The sequence below is a fragment of the Cynocephalus volans genome, chromosome 14, assembly GCF_027409185.1.
Source record: "Cynocephalus volans isolate mCynVol1 chromosome 14, mCynVol1.pri, whole genome shotgun sequence".
Classification (NCBI taxonomy): domain Eukaryota; kingdom Metazoa; phylum Chordata; class Mammalia; order Dermoptera; family Cynocephalidae; genus Cynocephalus; species Cynocephalus volans.
The window spans coordinates 67,625,036-67,645,591 of NC_084473.1; the positions used below are offsets into that span (position 1 = coordinate 67,625,036).

Consider the following 20,556-nt stretch of genomic DNA (forward strand, 5'->3'; position numbering starts at 1 on the left):
ATCTCTAATATTATAAATGCTTGTGTTATGTTACATGCCTAAATCATAGTTTATTAAAAATAATGTTTGATTCTATTTCTGGCATTTGAATTTTCTTTTATCTTGGTCATTTCAATTATTTATGTTACCAGCTTGGACTCTATAGGTATTTGAGTATGTTGCCATAGGTGGAAGGTAAAATCTCAACTATATTCTTGGGCAAGATGCTATGCAAATATGGTGATCACATCATTCTAATTAATTTTATACTATTACCACTTTTACTTAACATATACACTAAATGTATTTTCACGGTAGTTTTTTTCATGGTGGCAGTTCCAGGAAATGAACTTGGAAAATCCCTGCTTACTTATTTCAGCATTGTAAATACATATTAGACAGCACAGTAGCATACAAGATTTTTTTCCCCTTCACCCTTCTCTCACTCCCTGCAGTCTTCAAATGAGAATTTCCTGTGAAAGTGTCAGAGCAAACCATTAAAAAAAAACACCTATAATCTTTGATAGGATCTGAGACTCCACCCAGACTCTGTTTAGACACAGAATTCTGTTTAGACATGAAGAGTTCAGGTGAGGCATCAGAGTGTGTGCTGTATTTTGTAATAACTCCTGAGCTTCTGTTGTTGACCCCTTGCAATTCTTTTGAAACAGATGTCTGCAGTCTGTGAGAAGCTGTCTGTGCTCTCTCTCCCTGGCAGTGCTATCCTCGCCCTGGCTCAAATGCAGCTACGGCTCTGCCTTCTCAATTGCTTGCTGTGTGTCGCCTTTTCATAGAATTATAGACCTGAAAGATTCTATGTAGTAAAGTTTTGTTTTTTTTTTTTTTTAAAGATGACCGGTAAGGGGGTCTTAACCCTTCACTTGGTGTTGTCAGCACCATGCTCTCCCAAGTGAGCCATGGGCTGGCCCTCTATCTAGTAAAGCTTTTGACTACAGGAAAAAAAATTTTTTTCTAAAGTTCCCAAACTAGCCCAAGGAAACAGAGAAAAAGAGGACAGTGGTAAGTATTTTTCTAAATCTTAAATAGGTTGTAGATACTGAAATATCACTGTTAATATACTTAACATTTCTCCTTTCTCCCTTTGATCCTTCTCAGCATCGCCTGGGAACTCATTGGGAATGCAAAATCTTGGGCCCAATCCCAGACCTACTGAAAGAAAGACTGCTGGGGAGTAGGGTGGGTAGCAACCTATGTTTTAGCAAACCTTCAGGTGATTCTGATGAATGCTGAATTTGAAACCACTGCTGTATATAACTTGAACTATACCTATGTTGGTTGGATTTGTACATGGAAACCTATAAAAGTTCCCAAACTCCTTCCACATCTTCCTGCTTTCCCCCCATTGCTTTGGGGTCTGGGATAAAGTATAAACTCTGTGATAGTACAGTCAGTTGACTGCCTTGAGTGATGACTACTAATTGTTGAGGTAATGGGTGAGACAGAGATGCCTTGGGCACTTCCACAAAAGTCAGTTAGCTCTGGCATCCCAGGAACTATTGATCAGAGGGGAACTTAGGTTTTGAAACATGGCCAAGAGCAATTATTCTCATTGTGGTTACTTACTGAAAGTAATGTGCTGGAGGAAAAAAAAAGTACAAGTATGTACCGTTCGGGTCCAATTTTTTTTAAAATTGTGGTAAAATATATATAACACAAAATTTACCATTTTATCTGTTTTTTATTGTTAGTTTTTGGGGAGATTTTTTTGTTTGTTTTTCCGGTGGCTGGCCTGTATGGGGACCCAAACCCTTGACCTTGGGATTATCAGCACTCATGCTCTCCCAAGTGAGCTAACTGGCCATTCCCCATTTTAGCCATTTTTAAATTTTATTTTATTTATTGGATCAAAATTGATTATACATATTTTAGGGGTTCAGCATTGAGATATGTTGATCAAATCAGTATTACTAGCATATATATTGTTACAAATCGTAATTATTCTTTATGCCTCTTGTCCAATCTCTCCCCATCCCCCTCTCCCTCCCATCTCCTTCCTCTAATTACCCTAGATTTCTTCTCTCCATCTGAAAGAATAATGGTTACTCTGTTGATTTGTTGACTAGATAATCTGTCCAATGCTGAGAGATGCGATCAGGTCCCTCAATATTATCATAGAGCATATACTTTTGTCACTCTGAAATGGGCTCTGTAGAGAGAGACTTCCTCTTCTTTTCTTTATCTCTGCTGGTGACTCTCCTTGTGTCAATGCACTCCAGTGGCTGGCACACCATCTGCATGGTATTTGCAGCATCTAGCCACTTTTGCAGCAACCATGGTTTATGTGGTGGCTGCGGTGGGCCACCCACATGGAGGTAATGTTTTGGGCATGCTCCTTGGCGCTGGCAGTGTGCCCGGTTGTGGGGTGTGTCTGGTCCCCGGCTCCATACCTCAGGTCCCCAGGTGGGCCCCGAGGCACTGGCATGGTGTGCCTGGTTGTGGGAGGGGGGGTCTGGTCCCCTTCTCCATGCCCCAGGTCACCCATTTTAGCCATTTTTAAGTGTACAGTTCAGTGGCACTAAGTACATTCAGTGTTGCATAGCCATCACCACTGTCTATTTCCAGAACTTTTACATCATCCCAAACTGAAACTCTCACCCATTAAGCAATAATGGTTCTGGTCTGTGGTAACCACAATTCTACTTTCTTTCTCTACGAATTCAACTGTTCCAGGTACCTCATATACGTGTGGTCTTCAAAACTTCGTGAAAGGATTTATATTTTCTTTTAATTCTATTTTTCCATAAATCTGAGTCATGCAACAAATTTTGTATGATTCCCCTCATATGTGGAATCATACAGTATTTGTTCTTTTGTGTCTGGCATATTTCACTTAACATAATGCTTTCAAGGTTCATCTATATTGTAACATGTATCAGAATTTCGTATTTTAAGGCCAAATACTATTTTATTGCATGTATATACTACATTTTGCTTATCTGTTCATTCATCAATGGACATTTGGGTTGTTTCCACATTTTGGCTGCTATGAACATACAAATATCTGCTCAAGTCCCTGCTTTGAATTCTTTTGAGTATACTTGTATACCCAGAAGGGGAATTGCTAGATCATATGGTAATTCTATGTTTAGTTTTTTAGGAACTGCCATACTGTTTTCCACAATGGCAACAGCATCGTCTTACATTTTCACCTGCAATGCACAAGGGTTCCAATTTCTCCCCATCCTCACCAATACTCGTTACCTTCTGTTTTTGGATTTAAAAAGAAAAAATCCATCTTAATGAGCGTGAAGTGATATCTCATTGTGGTAGTTTTTATTTTTATTTTTAAAATTTTATTTTTTTGTTGTTGAAGCATAATTGATTATACATATTTGGGGGTACAGCATTGACTACCATCACCTGTACATGTGTACAACATGTGTTGATCAAATCAATAGTGTTAGCATATATTGTTTATGCCCCTTACCCAATCTCTCCCCAACCCCCCTCTCCGTTCCCCCCTCCCACCTCTAGTAACAAAAGATTTGTTCTCTCCTTCTGAAAGACCAATGTATTGTTGTGGTCTTTTCTTTCTCTCTTTCTTTTCCTTCCTTGATTCCTTCCTTCCTTCCTTCCTTCCTTCCTTCCTCCCTCCCTCCCTCCCTCCCTCCCTCCTTCCCTCCCACTTATGAGTGAGGACATGTGGTATTTCTCTTTCTGTGTCTGGCTTATTTCACTTAACATAATTTTCTCCAAGCTCATCTGTGTTGCTGTAAATGTCAGAATTTCACTCTTTTTTATGGCTGAGTATTATTCCACTGTGTATGTATACCACGTTTTCCTTATCCAGTCGTCCATCATTGGGGTCTTGATATGCATTTTTTTAATGATTAGTGAAGCTGAGCATCTTTTCCTGTGCTTATCGGTCATCTGGATATGAAGGAATAGCTATTCAAGTCCTATACCCATTTTTTAATTGGGGTGTTTGTTTTTTTTTGTTTGTTTTTTAGTTGTAGGAATTCTTTATATATTCTGAATATTAATCCCTTATCAGATATACAATTTGCAAATACTTTCTCCCATTCTGTAGGTTGCCTTTTCATTCTGTTTATACAGTCAATTGATGCAGAAAGAATTTTAATTTTGTCCACATTGTTAGAGCTTGGAGTTGAGGCTGATGACTGGCTGCTGAACTCACAGTGTAGGTAGCATGCTACATGAGGGGCAAGTTTTTCCACTAACATTACAAGGGTCTCTGGTCCAGTTAGTGCAACTTAATAGTAATCCTTACTGCAAGTAAAAATAAATAAGTAAGTAAGAGAGAAAAAGTTTTTAATTTTGATAGTATCTAATTTATGTATTTTTTTCTTTTATTGCCTATGCTTTTGGTGTTATAGCCAAGAAATCTTTGCCAAATCTAGTGTCATAAAGCTTTTGCCCTATGCTTTCTTCTAAGAGTTTTATAGTTTTAGCTCTTATGTTTAAGTCTTTGATCCATTTCAAATTAGTTTTTGTACGTGGTATAAGGTAAAGGTCTAACTTTATTCTTTTGCATGTGGATATCTAGTTTTAATAGCACCATTTGTGGAAAAGACTGTCCTTTTCCATTGAATGATCTTTACACCCTTATTGAAAATCATTTGACCATATGCAAGAGTACATCAAAAAGTTCATGGAAGATTTGTATTATCTTTTAATTCTATTTTTCCATGAATTTCCTTGCATGTGAGGGTTTATTTGGGGGCTCTGTCTTCTATTCCATTGGTCTGTATGTCTGTTTTGGGTTTTTTTTGGCTGGCTGGTACAGGGATCAAACCCTGGACCTTGACGTTGTCAGTACCATGCTGTAACCAATGAGCTAAACAGCTAGGTTATGTATGTCTGTCATTATGCCAGTATCATACCTTTTTTAAAAATTGTGGCTGGTGGTTACAGGGATCAAACCCTGGACCTTGGTATTAACAGTACCATGCTCTAACTAACTATGCTAACTGGCTAGGCTGTTTTTGATTACTATAGCTTTGTAGTAAGCTTTAAAATGAGGAAGTGTGAGTCTTCCAACTTTTTTCTTTTTCAATATTGTTTTATTTTATTTAATTTATTTTTTTTCAAAATATTTTAACATTTATTGTATATATTTGTGGAGTACAGTATGTTGTTTCAATACATGCATCTAATGCGCAATGATTCACTTAGGGTAGATAGCATAGTTTTGTACCTGTTAGTCTACCACTTTTCCTCTCTACTGCTCCCCACCTGGTATTCTATTCTCTACTTCTATGAGAACCACTTTTTTTTTCTTTTAAAGATTCCACGTATGAATGAGATCATGCTCTATTTGCCTTTTTGTGCCTGACTTACTTCTCTTAACATGATGGTTTCCACTTCCATCCATGTTGCTGCAAATGATAGGATATCATTATCATTTATTTAAATAACTGAGTAGTATTCCATTGTGTGTGTGTGTATATATGTGTGTATATATATATAAGCCACAGTTTTTTTTAATACATTCATCCATTGATGGACATTTATGTTGATTGCATCTCTTGGCTATTGTGAATAGCCAAGAACATGGGAGTGCAGATGTCTTTTTGATATGTTGATTTTATTTCCTTTGGGTATATACCCAGTAGTGTGATAGCTTAGTTGAAGGGTAGATCCATTTTTAGTTTTCTGAGGAACCTCCATACTGTGTTCCATAGTGGCTGTAACAATTTACACTACCATCAGCAATGAAGGAGAGTTCCTTTTTCTCTGCATCTGCACCGACATTTGTTATTTTTTGTCATGTTGATAGTAGCCATTCTTATTGGGTGAGACGATATCTCATCATGGATTTAATTTGCATTTCCCTGATGATGAGTGATGTTAGGCATTTTTTCATGTGCCTGTTGGCCTTTTGTATATCTTCTTTTGAGAAATGTTTGTTCAGATCCTTTGCCCATTTTTTAATTGGGTTATTTGTGGGGGTTTTTGCTGTTGAGTTGTTTAAGCTCTTTATATACTCTACATATTAACCCCTTGTCTGATGTGGAGCTTGCAAACACTTTTGCCCATTCTGTAGGTTTGTCTGTTCACTTTGTTGTCAAGATTGTTTTAGCTATTCAGGGTCCCTTGAGATTCCATATGAATTTTAACATAGGTTTTTCTACTTCTGTAAAAACATCATTGGGATTTTTGATAGGGGTTGCATTGAATCTGTAGATTGTAGCAGTCTGCATCCTAACTTTTTTCACACATTCCTGTAGTTACAAATACAGAAGGAGAACACAGAGTAGATCACCCTCTCCCCCTCCAAAATAGAGGAAGGATTAAGAGTAACTAATTCCTACTAAGTATTTTATTCTTTTTGATGCTATAAATGGAACCATTTTCTTCATTTCCTTTTCAGACTGTTCATTGTTAGTGTATAGAAACACAACTGATTTGGGGGCTGTCTGGTTTGCTCAGTTGGTTAGAGCACAGGCATATAACCCCAAGTTTACAGGTTTGGATCCACATATCAGCCAGCCACACACACACAAAAAAGAAACACAACAGATTTTTGTGTGTTGGTTTTTTATCCTGCAACGTTGCTGAATTTGTTTTTTAGTTCTAACAGGGTTTTGTTTGTTTGTGCGTGTGTGTAATCTTTAGGGTTTTCTATATATAAGATTATGTCATCTGTGAATAGAGATCATTTTGTTTCTTCCCAGCCTGTTTGGATTCCTTTCATTTCTTTTTCTTGCCTAATTGCTCAGGCCAGAACTTCTAATACTGTGTTAAATAGAAGTGGCAAAAGTGAACATCCTTGTATTTTTCCTGATCTTTGAGAGAAAGCTTTCTGTCTTTCACCATTGAATGTGATGTTAGCTATGGGTTTTTCATATATGGCCTTTATTATGTTGAGGCACTTTCCTTCTATTCCTAGTTTGTTGGGTGTTTTTATCAAGAAAGGATGATGAATTTTGTCAAGTACTTTTTCTGCATTGATTGAGATAATCATGTGTTTTTTTCCCCTCCAATTAATTTTATGAAGCTAGTATTATTCTGATGCCAAAACTAGATAAAGAATACAAAAAAAAGAGAGCAAAGACCAATATCCCTCATTAATATAGATTCAAAAATTATTTACAAAATATTAACAAATAGAATTCACCAAGGTATAAAAAGAATACACCATGACCAAGTAGGGCTTATTCTGGGATGCAAGGTAGTTTTATTATTTGGAAATTAATTAATGTAATCCATCATATTAACAGGGTAAAAAAGAATAATCACATTGTCATATTAGATAATATAGAAAAAGCATTTGACAAAATTTAACACACATTTATGATAAAACCTTTTTTAAAAAATAGAGAGAACTTTCTTAATTTGGTAAAGAGCAAGTGTCCATCAGTAGACGAATAGATAAAGAAAATCTGGTGTATATTCACCATGGAATACTATTTAGCCTTAAAAAACAAGGAAATTCTATCATTTGCTATGGCATGGATGGAATTGGAGAACTTAGTGCTGAGTGAAATAAGTTAGGCACAGAAAGACAAATACTGCATGTGTAATCAAAAACAATTAGTTTCATAGAAGCAAAGAGTAGAAAGATAGTTAGTTGTTTTAGTTCGTTTTGTGTTGCTATAACAGAATTACCTGAGACTGGGTAATTTATAAGGAAAAGAGGTTTATTTGGCTTACAATTCTGGGACAGCTGCATCTGGCATGGGCCTCAGGCTGCTTCTACTCATGGCGGAAAAGCGGCAGGCAGCCGGTGGGTACAAGCAGATCACATGGTGAGAGAGGAAGCAAGATAGAGAAGAGAGAGAGAGAGGAGGTGCCAGGGTCGTTTTAAGCAACAAGCTCTCATGGGAACTAATAGAGCAAGAACTCACTCATTAATCCCCTGTCCCCCAGGGAGAGCATTAATCCATTCATGAGGGATCCACCCCCATGACTCAATCAGTTTCCAACACTGCCACACTGGAGATCAGATTTCCACATGAGTTTTGGAGGGGACAACACATCCAAACTCCATCATTCCGCCCCTGGCCCCCAAAACTCATGTCACTCTCACGTACAAAACACCATCATTCTATCTCAACAGTCCCAAAAGTCTTAGCTTGCTCCAGCACCAACTTAAAAGTCCAAAGTCTCATCTGAGACCAAAAGCAAAAGTCCTTCCAGCTGTGAACCTGAAAAAAAAAAACAAATTTATCTACTGCCAAGATATAATGGTGGAACAGACATTGGGTATACATTCCCATTCCAAAAGGGAGGAATAGGCCAGAAGAAAGGAAAAACAGGCCCTGAACAAGTCCGAAACCCAGCAGGGGAGACATTATGTCTTAAAGCTCCAAAATAATGTTCTTTGACTCCAAGTCCCACATTCTGGGCACAATTGGGCATCTGGGCCCCCAAAGCATCAGGCAGCCTCATTCCCACAGCTCTGCCAGGCACATCCCAGTGGGCCATGCTGGTGCCTGTGGCTTTTCCAGGCCTGCATTGCATGTTACCAGTGGCCCCAAAGTTCTGGGGTCCTGGTGGCAGCCCTGCTGCATTGGCTGTACTAGACATTTCCCTGGTGGGGGCTCTCTGTGGGGGCTCGGATCCCACTTTCCTGCTTGACATTGCTCTAGTAGATGGCCTCTGCAGTAGCTTTACCCCTGTGGTAGCTCTCTGCCTGGGCCCCCAGGTTTTTCCATACATCCTCTGGAATCTGGGTGGAGGCTGCCACGCTTCCACTGCTCTCATGTCCTGCCAGCCTGCAGACTTAACACAATGTGGACGCCATCAAGGTTTCAGGCCCCTACTCTCCAGGGCTGCTGCATGAACCACACTTGGGGCCGCTCCAGCTGCAGCAGCTAGGATGCAGGGAACAGGTTCCTGAGGGCAGCTGCGCCCCAGGTCTGTCCTCCAGGATAACTCAGTCCTTCTAGCCTCAGGGTCTGTGATAGGTGGGGCACCCTTCTAGAATTCTGAAATGCCTGCAGGGCTTTCCTCTCATTTTCTCTGCTATTAGCATCTGGCTGCCTCACCGCCAAGATAATGGCTGTAGCAACCAGTTTATCTGCTTCACCCTTGCATTGTTCTCTGGCTCTCTGCTTCTTTACCGCATGGCCAGGCTGCAAAGTTTCCAAACCTTTACGCTCTGCTTCCCTTTTAAATTCTGGCTTTACATCTTGATTTTGCCACCATAACTCAAGACAGCCTCTTAAAAGTAACAATGCAGCTTCCTTACTGCTTTGCTACTTAGAAATTTCTTTGGCCAAATGCTCTGGTTCGCAACTCTTAAGTTCCAACTTTCACAAAGTCCAAGGGCATGGACACAATGCAGCCAGGTTCCTTGCTATGGTGTAGCAAGGGTTATCTTTTGTCCAATTCCCGGTAAGTTCCTCATTTCTATCTGAGACCTCATCATCTGCATGGCCTTTACTGCCCACATTTCTATCAGCATTCTGCTCACCACCACATAAGTCTCTAAAACATTCCAAACTTTTCCTCGTCTTTTTCTCTTCTTCTTATTCCTCCAAACTCCTCCAACCTTTGCCCATTACCCAGTTCTAAAGATGCATCCACATTTTCAGGTATCTGTATAGCAACACCCCACTCCTCGGAACCACTTTTCTGTATTAGTCCGTTTTGTGTTGCTATAACAGAATTACCTGAGACTGGGTGATTTATAAGGAAAAGAGGCTTATTTGGCTTACGATTCTGGGACAGCTGCATCTGGTACGGGCCTCAGGCTGCTTCTACTCATGGTGGAAAAGTGGCAGGCAGCCAGCGGGTACAAGCAGATCACATGGAGAGAGGAAGGAAGAGAGAGAGAGAGGAGGTGCCAGGGTCCTTTTAAGCAACGAGCTCTCACAGGAACTAATAGAGCGAGAACTCGCTCATTAATCCCCCCTCCCCCAGGGAGAGCATTAATCCATTCATGAGGTACCCGCCCCCATGACTCAATCAGTTTCCAACACAGCCACATTGGAGATCAGATTTCCACGTGAGTTTTGGAGGGGACAACACATCTAAACTCCATCATTAGTAAAGGCTGGGGAGTGGTAGGAATGTGAAGATGATGGTCAAAGTGTACAGAATGTCACTTAGGAAGAATAAGAGTTTTTTTGAAATGTATTGCATAGCATGGTGAATATAGTTAACTGATGAAAGAAATTAGAGATGATTTAAATAAATGGAGAGAAATACTGTGGATTGGAAAACTCTATACAGTCAAGATGTCAGTTCTCGCCAGTTTGATATTTAGGTTTTATACCATTCCTATAAAAATCCCAGTAATATTTTTTGTTGATACAGACAAGATTACTTTAAAAATTGTATAGAAATGCAAAGTAACTAGAATAGCTAAAACAAATTTGGGAAAGAAGAATAAAATGGGAAGAGTCAGGCTACCTGATCTGAAGACTTACTATACAGCTATAGAAATCAGGACTGTGTAGTATTGGCAGAAGAATAGACACATAGATCAATGGAACAGAATAGAGAACCCAGATATAGTCCCACACAAGTATGTCCCACTGATCTCTGACAAAGGTGCAAAAGCAATTCAATGGAAGAAAAATAGTTTTTTCAACAAATGGCACTAAAGCAATTGGATATCCACTGGCAAAAATATGAACTTTGGCCTAAATCTTACATCTTATATAAAAATTAACTCAAAATGGATCACAGACTTAAATGTAAAATGTGACACTATAAAAGTTTTAGGAAAAAAAGGAAAATGTTTGGGATCTAGGGGTAGGCAAAAAGTTCTTAGACTTAACACCAAAAGCATAATCTATAAAAGGAAACACTGATAAATTGGAGTCCATCAAAATTAAAAACTTAGGCTCTGCAAAAAACCCCGTTAAGAGGATGAAAAGACAAGCTACTACAGAGTGGGAGAAAACATTTGCAAACCGCATATCTGACAAAGAACTAGTATTTAGAATATATCAAGAACTCTCAAAACTCAGTAGCTAAAAAAAAATTAAAAATTAAAAAAACTCAATAGTTAAAAAAAAATCAAATTAGAAAATGGACAAAAGACATCAAGAATCATTTCAACAAAGGTGGCAAAGGTAGCAAATAAGTACATGGAAAAGATGGTAACATCATTAGCCATTAGGGAAATGCAATTTAAAACCACAGTGGGGTATCACTATATACATATTTTAATGACTAAAATAAAAAATCGTGAAAACACCAAATGCTGGCAAAGCTGAGAAACTATCACTCATACTTTGCTGGTGGGAATGTAAAATGGTACAGTCACTCTAGAAAACAATTTGGCAGTTTCTTATAAAAGTAAACATGCAATGATCATACGATCCAGTAATAGCACTCTTGGGCATTTATCCTAGAGAAATGAAAACTTTTATTCAAACAAAAACTTGTGTACTGATGTTCCTAGCAGCTTTATTCATACTAGCCAAAGACTGGAATCGGCCTAGATATCTTTCAAAGGGTGAATAATTAAATTAATCCATGCTATGGAACACTATTCAGCAATAAAAAGGACTGAATCATTGATATACACAACAACCTGGATGGACCTCCTGACAATTTTGCTAAGTGAAAAAAGCCAATCCCAGAAAGTTACATACCATATGATTCCATTTGTACAGCATTCTTGAAGAAACAAAATTACAGAAACAATGAACAAATTAATGGTAGGTTGCTCCAGGTTATGTAAAGACATGAAGGTGGGAGGGAGGTGGGTGTGGCCATAAAAGGGCGACAGTAGGGACCACTGTGGTGATGGAATGTTCTGTATCTTGACTGTATCAATGTTGATATCCTAGCTGAGAATCATACAAGATGTTCCCATCAGGGGGAGCTGGATGAGTCAACAAGAGTTCTCTTTGTACTATTTCTTACAACTACATGTGAATCTACAGTTATGGAATGTTTAATTTAGAAAATTTCCATAAAGATTTTAGGCCCAGATGGCTTTATTTAGAAATTCTTCCAAGCATTTACAGAAAGAATAAAACCAATCTTTCACAAACTTTTCCAAAAAAATAGAAAGAGATGGGAATACTCCCTAAGTCATTTTATGAGGCCAGCGTGATCTTGACACCAAAACCTGTCAAAGACATTTTGAGAAGGGAAAATTACATACATGCAAAACATAGGAACATGAATGCAAAATCCTAAATAAAATATTAACAAACCAGATCTAGGAATATATAAAATAGGAAATAAATCACAAATTGGTGTTCTAGTTAACACATGGGAATGTTAAGTTGATTTAACATTAGGAAATCAATAGTGTAATGTTCCACATCAATAGAATAAAGGAGAATAATCATATGACCATCTTGATAGTCAGAAAGTATATTTGACAAAATTGAATACTGTATTGATTAATGAAAAAGTTCTTAGCAACTAGAAATAGAACTTCCTTGATCTGATAAAGAGGATATTAAAAAAACAAGCAAACCCACAAAACCCTACAGCAAACGTCATACTTAATGGTGAAATAATGAAAGCTTTCCTTTTGAGATTGTGAATGAGACAATAATGCCCATAACTACCCATATGTTTAGCATTGTGCTAGTGGTCCTAGCCTGTGCAGTACACATACGCATACACATACACACACGCGTGCACACACACACACACACACCCCAACTCAACTATATTAAGGATTGGGAAGAAAAAAAGAAATACAACTATAATTACCACAGATTAAATGCTTGTGTATGAAGAAAATGCAAAAGCATCTAAATTAAATTTGAAGGAATCACTTGGGAAAAATGGTTTGGCATTATCTCCTAAAGTTGAAGATATGCATATTCTTTGACCCAGAATTTTACACTAGGGGAATCAGCCATCTCAGTTTGCCTGGGACTGATGGGGTTTGAGCAGATTTGGGACTTTGCTAAAACTGGGAGAGTACTAGGCCAACTGGGACATTTGTTGTCCTACTGTATACTCCACAGAAACATGTGCACATATGTACCAGAAAACATGCACAAGAATGTTCATAGTATTATTCATAATAGTTCCAAACTGGGAACAACCCAAATATCCCCCAATAATAGAACAGATAAATTATAGTATATAAAAACAATGGACTATTTCACAGAAATCAAAATGAACAATGAAAGTGTGACCATATGGATGAATTTCATAAACATAACATTGAGTGAAAGAAGCTACATACAAGAGAATACATCCTCTATAACTCTATTTGTATAAAGTTCAAAAAATAGAGAAACTAAAATGTTGAGGAATGCAAGATTAGGTGATAAAACTATAATGAAAAACAAGGAAGTGATTATCATAAAAGTCAGGATAGTGGGCCTTTGAAAGGGAGGTCGGAGATATTGAGAAGGGGTATAAAAGCGTCTTTGTAATGTTTAATTTCTTGACCTGGGTGACAGTTATATAGATAGTTACTTTGTCATCAATTATTAAGCTACACGTTTTTGTTTTGTCTTTTTTCTCTCTGTGTATGTCATATTTCTCAAAGAGCTTTGCCTGCACGTCTGCCTTCCTTCCTTCCTTTCTTCCTTCCTTCCTTCTATCCATGAAGATTTAGCCCTGCTGAGGGAATATTAGAGAACAACAGTAAAAAGAAGTCATTGCTCACCAAGTATCCTCCCATTGGTGTTCTCGCTTAAACTATTGAAAACCTTTAAGCTATTCTGCACCAGATAACCAGAAAGATGTAAATGGGCATTGTATCATGTTACTCTTTGGCTTTATTGCCTTTTTTTTTTTTTTTTTTTTGCCTTGATTCATCACCTCTAATTTGTTGTTTTTGTTTGTACTCTTTGGCTTTAAATCCTTCAACAAAGTCTGGGTAAGTAAATTCTAGGATATCTACACAAAAGGAGATATTCTGCAGTCATTAAAAAGAATGAGGAGGAGTTCTTTGTACTAATATAGAACAATCTCAAAGAATTATTATTATTAAGTCTAAAAACAAGGTGAAGAACAATGTGTTTTAAAAAGGGTAGGAGTCCCCATACTGGCCAACCCCCCCCCCCAAAAAAAAAAGAAAAGAAAAAGAAAGTTACTTGATAAAAAGGGAAGGAGAATAGATACAGTGGAATCTCACCATATATTCATTTAAGTTACTCAAAATCATTTAATTCATGTAGGTAAAAAGAAGAGAAATATATATTATTAAACAGAAGCAGAGGACACTTGGCCTTTTTTCTACTTTGTGAGTATGTAGTCTATCCTGTAACGGTCTATGGAAATAGTATGTGAGTAATTTTAAGTATGTTACTGGCCATTTATAAAGAAGAGTTATGCATAATTCAAGACACCAGACAAGTGAATAGTAGTGGTTTTCTATTGCATAGCACAGTGTTTTTTTAAGAGAGTGTCTTACACACTGCAGGATTTTTGGTATGTCTGGCCCTCAACTATTAAATACCAGTGTAGCTCCTGACTTACTGGGTTGCACAAAAACTGCTCCTACAAATCTTCAAACATCAGTGGGTGGGGTGGGATTTAGGTTGAAAACACTAGAGAAAAAAATTGATGAAATAATTTAGGGCCATAGAGAAAGTTGTGTGAAGAATTAGAAGATCTGGCAATCTGGTCTTTAATACTGGTCGCATAAGGAATTTAAGGGATTGTCAATGATGACTTTGACCATAAGCAAGACAGAAAAGCAGGTAAACTGGTTGCATTTAAGTTCTATTTGGAGTTGAAGTTGGGTTCTCAGTTGCCAACACTAGGAGCTGCCAGGAAATGGACATGTTCTTGAAGGACCTATGAGCCTCACCCCTACCATGCAGTAATCACCTGGATCTGCACTTGCTTTATCCCCCAGTGCCAGCCTGTCCCTTCTCCCTCCCACAGAAGGGGAAAAGGAAACACTGTTGAGAAGTGAGACTGGTCCTGAGCTGAGGAAATAGGACAATGATTAACTTAAGAATTCCAATTTGACTTAATGTATTACTCGATTAGACTAAAGGAACCTAGAATGAACTCAGCATAAAAACTATATTGATGCTGTTATAAAATGTGAAAAGTCACAGACTTTGCCTCAGTAGGCACTTGGTGGGACAGAAAGGCTTTGGGCATGGCCAGTCTTGGTTTAGTACTTCAGTAATAGACTATTGTGCTTTTAAAAATATGCAGATAAATTCAGAAGCCCATAAAAAGTGACCAAAATTAGCAAAAGCAGGAAAAAAATGAGCCATAAGACTGGCATTGGCATTTTACCTGGAGCCCCGCCCACGATCTTTTGAAGTTTTCAGTAGCAATACTATAAAAGACCACAAGATGGCGACAGAACTCTACTATATCTCTTTTTTAAATTAGGTTTGGAAGAGATCAGATGATCTCTGATGAAAATGAAGAGAAGTTTAAGAATGTTTGTATTTCAGAACTTATGGAACGATCAGAATACTTGCTCTGGGAAGTTTTTGCAATGCTCGTTCCTTGTTTAGGCGAAAGATTTCATACTGGGTTAAAGAGCAATATTGGGAAATGAGTTAGATATTTGTCAAGCTCGAGCAGACGTCCACATTGCCTCCTTAGCTTTCTGCTCTCCTTTTCTCTTTTTTGCCCTCTGTCCCCATCCACCAAGACTTCATAATATGAGGAAGGCTCCCATAAATAAGTGAGAACATGTGGTATTTCTCTTTTTGTGCCTGACTTATTTCACTTAATATGATTTTTTCTAAGTCTATCCATGTTGCTGCAAATGGTAGTATTTCATTCTTTTTTATAGCCGAGTAGTATTCCATTGTGTAGATGTACCACAGTTTTCTTATCCACTTATCTGATCATGGACATTTGGGCTGTTTCCAACTATTGTCTATCATAAATAGAGCTACAATAAACATGGGAGTACAGGTATCCCTTCGGCATGATGATTTCCATTCCTCTGGGTATATTCCCAGCAGTGGAATAGCTGGGTCTGTAGAGGGAGAGATAACCCCCAATCTTTTTGGGTAAACAATACCAGGTACTTAGGACCTTCCGCTATCAGGTGCTTGAGACTTTCCGTTACCAGAAGATAAGGACTTTCCATTGCCAGGGGGAAGGGACTTTCCAAAGAGCCCAAAGTTCACCCAGTTCCAGGAAGGGCCTAACCGCAAAAGGGGTGGGCTATTGGTCAATTCCCCAGTTCCTCATCTGTGTACCACCCCACTGAAGGCCACCAACGAAATTAAAAGTCACCTCAGATAACCAATAAGCTGTGTACAACTCATCCTGTTGCCAAAGTCTGCCTACCAAACTGAATAAAAAGTGCTTGTGTTAAGAGCTCGGGGCCGCTTCTGTCCCGAAGACGGAGCGACCCCAGCATGCTGGAATAAAAAAACCTCTTGCTTGATTGCAACGATCTCTGTCTCCTGGTCTTTGTGAGATGAGCCTTCCCAACAAGTAAGATTTGCACTTTCGGGCCAGTCTTACAGGTCATATGGTAGATCTCTCTGTAATTGTTTGAGGAACCTCCATACCATTTTCAATAAAGGCTGCAATATACAAATAAATGGTGTGGGACGGGGAGCAGGGAAGAAGACAAAACAATCAAAACAATTCCTTGAACTAATTAAGACCAGTGATCAGATATGATGTTGATGGGGGAGGGGGAGAGAGAGAGGGGAGGGAGTAATCGGTAAAAAGACATGAAAATCAACTGTATTGTATATTGATAAATTAAGATAAAAATAATAATAAATAAAAAGAGGAAAAGAAAAAATAATATGGGGAAGGCAATATAATGTAGTGGTTAATGGCATGGATTCTGGAGGTAAATTCCTTTAATACACATAAAGACTACCAGTTATTAACTGTGTGACATTCAGCACAGCACTTAACTCTGTGACTCCATTTCTTTTCCTATAAAATGGAGATAATAACAGTGCCTGCTTTGTTGGATTATTTTCAGGATTAAATGAATCGATAAATGTAAAAGCACTTAGAACAATGCCTGGCATATAAAAATGTTAACATTTAGAGTGGAGGTCAAGATGGCGGAAGAGGAGAGCTGCCTGCCGCTTTTCCGCCAGGAGTAGAAGCAGCCTGAGGCCCGTGCCAGATGTAGCTATAGCAGAATCGGCGCAAAGGAACGGCTTTCAAAGGGTGTCTTTACCCTGCCGAGAACCGGGAATCTTCCCCCAACCCGCGCGTGCAACCCGCAGGTGCGCCGCAGCCCGTGTCGCAGCCACAGCCGCAGAGGTGGAAACACGGAGGCCTGAGCTGGCGTGTGTCACCCTGGGCTGCAGTGGTGACCACAGCTTCTGACCCCCCGCCCCCACCCACCCGTCCCTGGAGCTGGAAGCGAATCAACCCGTGGCCGAGACAGGGAGACGTCCAGTGGGAAAGGCAGAAGTTCCACAGAGACCACACGCCCTGCGGGGCCGCCACTGTGTGATCCAACAGGTAGGCTTCACTGCCACCACCCAGCTTCATTCCCAGCCCAGTCCAGTGCACACACAGCGGGGAGACATCCGGCAGGGAAGGCGGGAACTCTACAGAGTCCACCCTGCTGCTGCGCAATCCGGCAGCAGGTATGCTTCACCACCACCACCGGGCTCCATCCCAAGCCCGGCCTAGCACGCACAGAGCAGGGAGACATCCTGCAGGGGAAGGGGAGTCTCTGCAGAGACCACACGCTCTGCGGTGCCTCGGCGCATCGCAGCAGCCTGGACCAGAGCAACTGGAACAGGGAGTCACTGAGGTAGCAATACCGAATTGGCAACCACAGCAACATCTTAGTCAGTCAATAGTGTGAAACCTGTGCACTGTGAAACCTCCTGCCACAATGAACAAACATCAAAGAAAAGGTACCAGAAATACGAAAAATCAAGAAAGTACACCACCAAAAGATAATAAATCTCAAGATCTAGATCCTATAGAACAAGAAGCCCTTGAAATGACTGACAAGGAATTTCGAGTGGTAACTCTAAGGAAACTGAATGAGATACAAGAAAACTCAGCTAGACATCATGATGAAATGAGGAAAAGTATACAGGACCTGAAAGAGGAAATGTACAAGGAAATCAATGCCCTGAAAAAAAATGTAGCAGAACTTGCTGAACTGAAGAAGTTATTCAGCGAAATAAAAAACACAACAGAGAGCTTAACCAACAGGCTTGTCGAAGTTGAAGAGAGAACCTCTGAACTTGAAGATGGGCTGTTTGAAATAACACAAGCAGACAAAAAAAAAGAAAAAAGAATAAAAGGCATTGAAGAAAATCTGAGAGAGATATCAGATAACCTTAAGTGCTCAAATATCCGAGTCATGGATATTCCAGAAGGGGAGGAAAATGGAGATTCCATTGAAAACATATTCAACAAAATAGTGGCAGAAAGCTTCCCAGGTATAGGAAAAATCACAGATCTTCAGATCCAGGAAGCTCAACGATCTCCAAATGTATTCAACCCAAAAAGGTCTTCTCCAAGACATGTTATTGTCAAATTGGCAAAACTCAAAGACAAAGAGAGAATCTTAAAAGCTGCAAGGGAGAAGCATCAAATCACCTATAAGGGAGCCTCAATCAGGCTAACATCAGACTTTTCATCACAAACCCTAAAAGCTAGAAAGGAATGGGATGATACATTCAAAATACTAAAAGACAGAGATTGTCAGCCAAGAATACTCTACCCTGCAAGGCTATCCTTCCGAAATGAAGGGCAAATAGTATATTTCTCAGACAAACAAAAACTGCGGGAGTTCACCACCACACGACCACCCTTACAAGAAATTCTCAAGAGAGTACTGGGTTTGGTTCCTGAAAAATAACTACCACTGCCATAAGACCCCCCAAAAATCAAGACCCACTAATATAATAAAAATGGCATTCATGAAGAGAAAACAAGCAAACAAAAACACTATCTACAACCTAAGGAACCAACAAACACAGAAACCAAACAGTAAATCAGAAAGCAAGGAACAAAAGACACCTAAGACAACCAAACAACAATCAAAAAAATGCTAGGAATAAATCAACACTTTTCAATAACAACTCTTAATGTAAAAGGCTTAAATTCCCCAATCAGAAGACACAGACTGACTGACTGGATTAAAAAGGAGGACCCAACTATATGCTGCCTACAAGAGACCCACCTCACCCATAAAGACTCACATAGACTAAGAGTGAAAGGATGGGAAAAGATTTACCATGCAAACAGAAAAGAAAAACGAGCTGGATTAGCTATTCTTATATCTGACAAAATAGACTTTAAACTAAAAACCATAAAAAGAGACAACGAGGGACACTACATAATGATAAAAGGACTGATCCATCAAGAAGACATAACAATCATAAATATGTATGCACCCAATGTTGGAGCAGCCAGATTTATAAAACAAACTCTATTAGACCGAAAGAAGGAAATAGACACTAATACCATAATAGCAGGGGACCTGAACACCCTACTGTCAATATTGGACACATCATCTAGGCAAAGAATCAGCAGAGAAACACAAGATTTAAACAATACTCTAGACCAATTGGACATGGCAGATATCTACAGAACATTCCACCCAACAACCTCAGAATATTCATTCTTCTCATCAGCACATGGATCATTCTCCAGGATAGATCACATATTAGGTCATAAATCAAGTCTCAACAAATTCAAAAAAATTGGAATTATCCCATGTATTTTCTAAGACCATAATGGATTAAAACTAGAAATCAATGACAAACAAAATTCTGTAAACTATACAAACACATGGAAATTAAACAGCATTCTACTTAATGACATATGGGTCCAAGAAGAAATCAATCAGGAAATCAAAACATTTATTGAAGCTAATGAAAATAATGATACATCATACCAAAACCTATGGGATACTGCAAAAGCAGTATTAAGGGGGAAATTTATTGCATTAAATGCTCACCTCAGAAGAATGGAAAGATGACAAGTGAACAACCTAACACTTCACCTTAAAGATCTAGAAAAAAAAGAACAATTCAAACCTAAAGTTAGCAGACAGAAAGAAATCATTAGGATCAGAGCAGAACTTAATGAAATTGAAACCCAAACAACAATACAAAAGATCAATGAATCAAAAAGTTGGTTTTTTGAAAAGATAAATAAAATTGACAAACCATTAGCATGGCTAACAAAAAAAAGAAGAGAGAAGATTCAAATAACAAAAATTAGAAATGAAAAAGGCGATATTACAACTGATTCATCTGAAATACAAGGAATCATTTGAGACTACTGTAAACAACTATACGCCAACAAGTTTGAAAATCTGGAGGAAATGGATAAATTTCTGGACACACAGAAGCTCCCAAAACTGAGCCATGAAGATATAGAAAATCTGAACAGACCAGTAACAATAAAGGAGATTGAAGCTGTTATCAGAGAGCTCCCAACAAAGAAAAGCCCAGGACCAGATGGATTCACAGCAGAATTTTACCAAACATTCAAAGAGGAATTGACACCAATTCTGTACAAACTATTCCAAAAGATTGAAAGAGATGCAAGTCTTCCGAACTCTTTCTATGAAGCAAACATCATCCTGATACCAAAACCAGGTAAAGATATAACCAAAAAAGAAAACTACAGGCCAATATCCTTGATGAATATAGATGCAAAAATCCTCACTAAAATACTATCAAACAAAATACAGCAACACATACGTAAAATTATTCACCACGATCAAGTGGGATTCATCCCAGGGATGCAAGGTTGGTTCAACATACGCAA

General features: G+C 38.7%; 1 protein-coding gene and 1 non-coding gene across 2 annotated transcripts in view; both read left to right on the forward strand.

The window, feature by feature from the left end:
* ZNF638 (zinc finger protein 638) overlaps positions 1 to 20,556 on the forward strand; it is a 154,800-nt gene that overhangs the window by 18,250 nt on the left and 115,994 nt on the right. The window lies entirely within an intron of this gene.
* Positions 4,085 to 4,238, forward strand: LOC134363460 (small nucleolar RNA SNORA62/SNORA6 family). The gene has a single exon (XR_010021715.1). It is a non-coding gene; the product is annotated as a small nucleolar RNA SNORA62/SNORA6 family (small nucleolar RNA).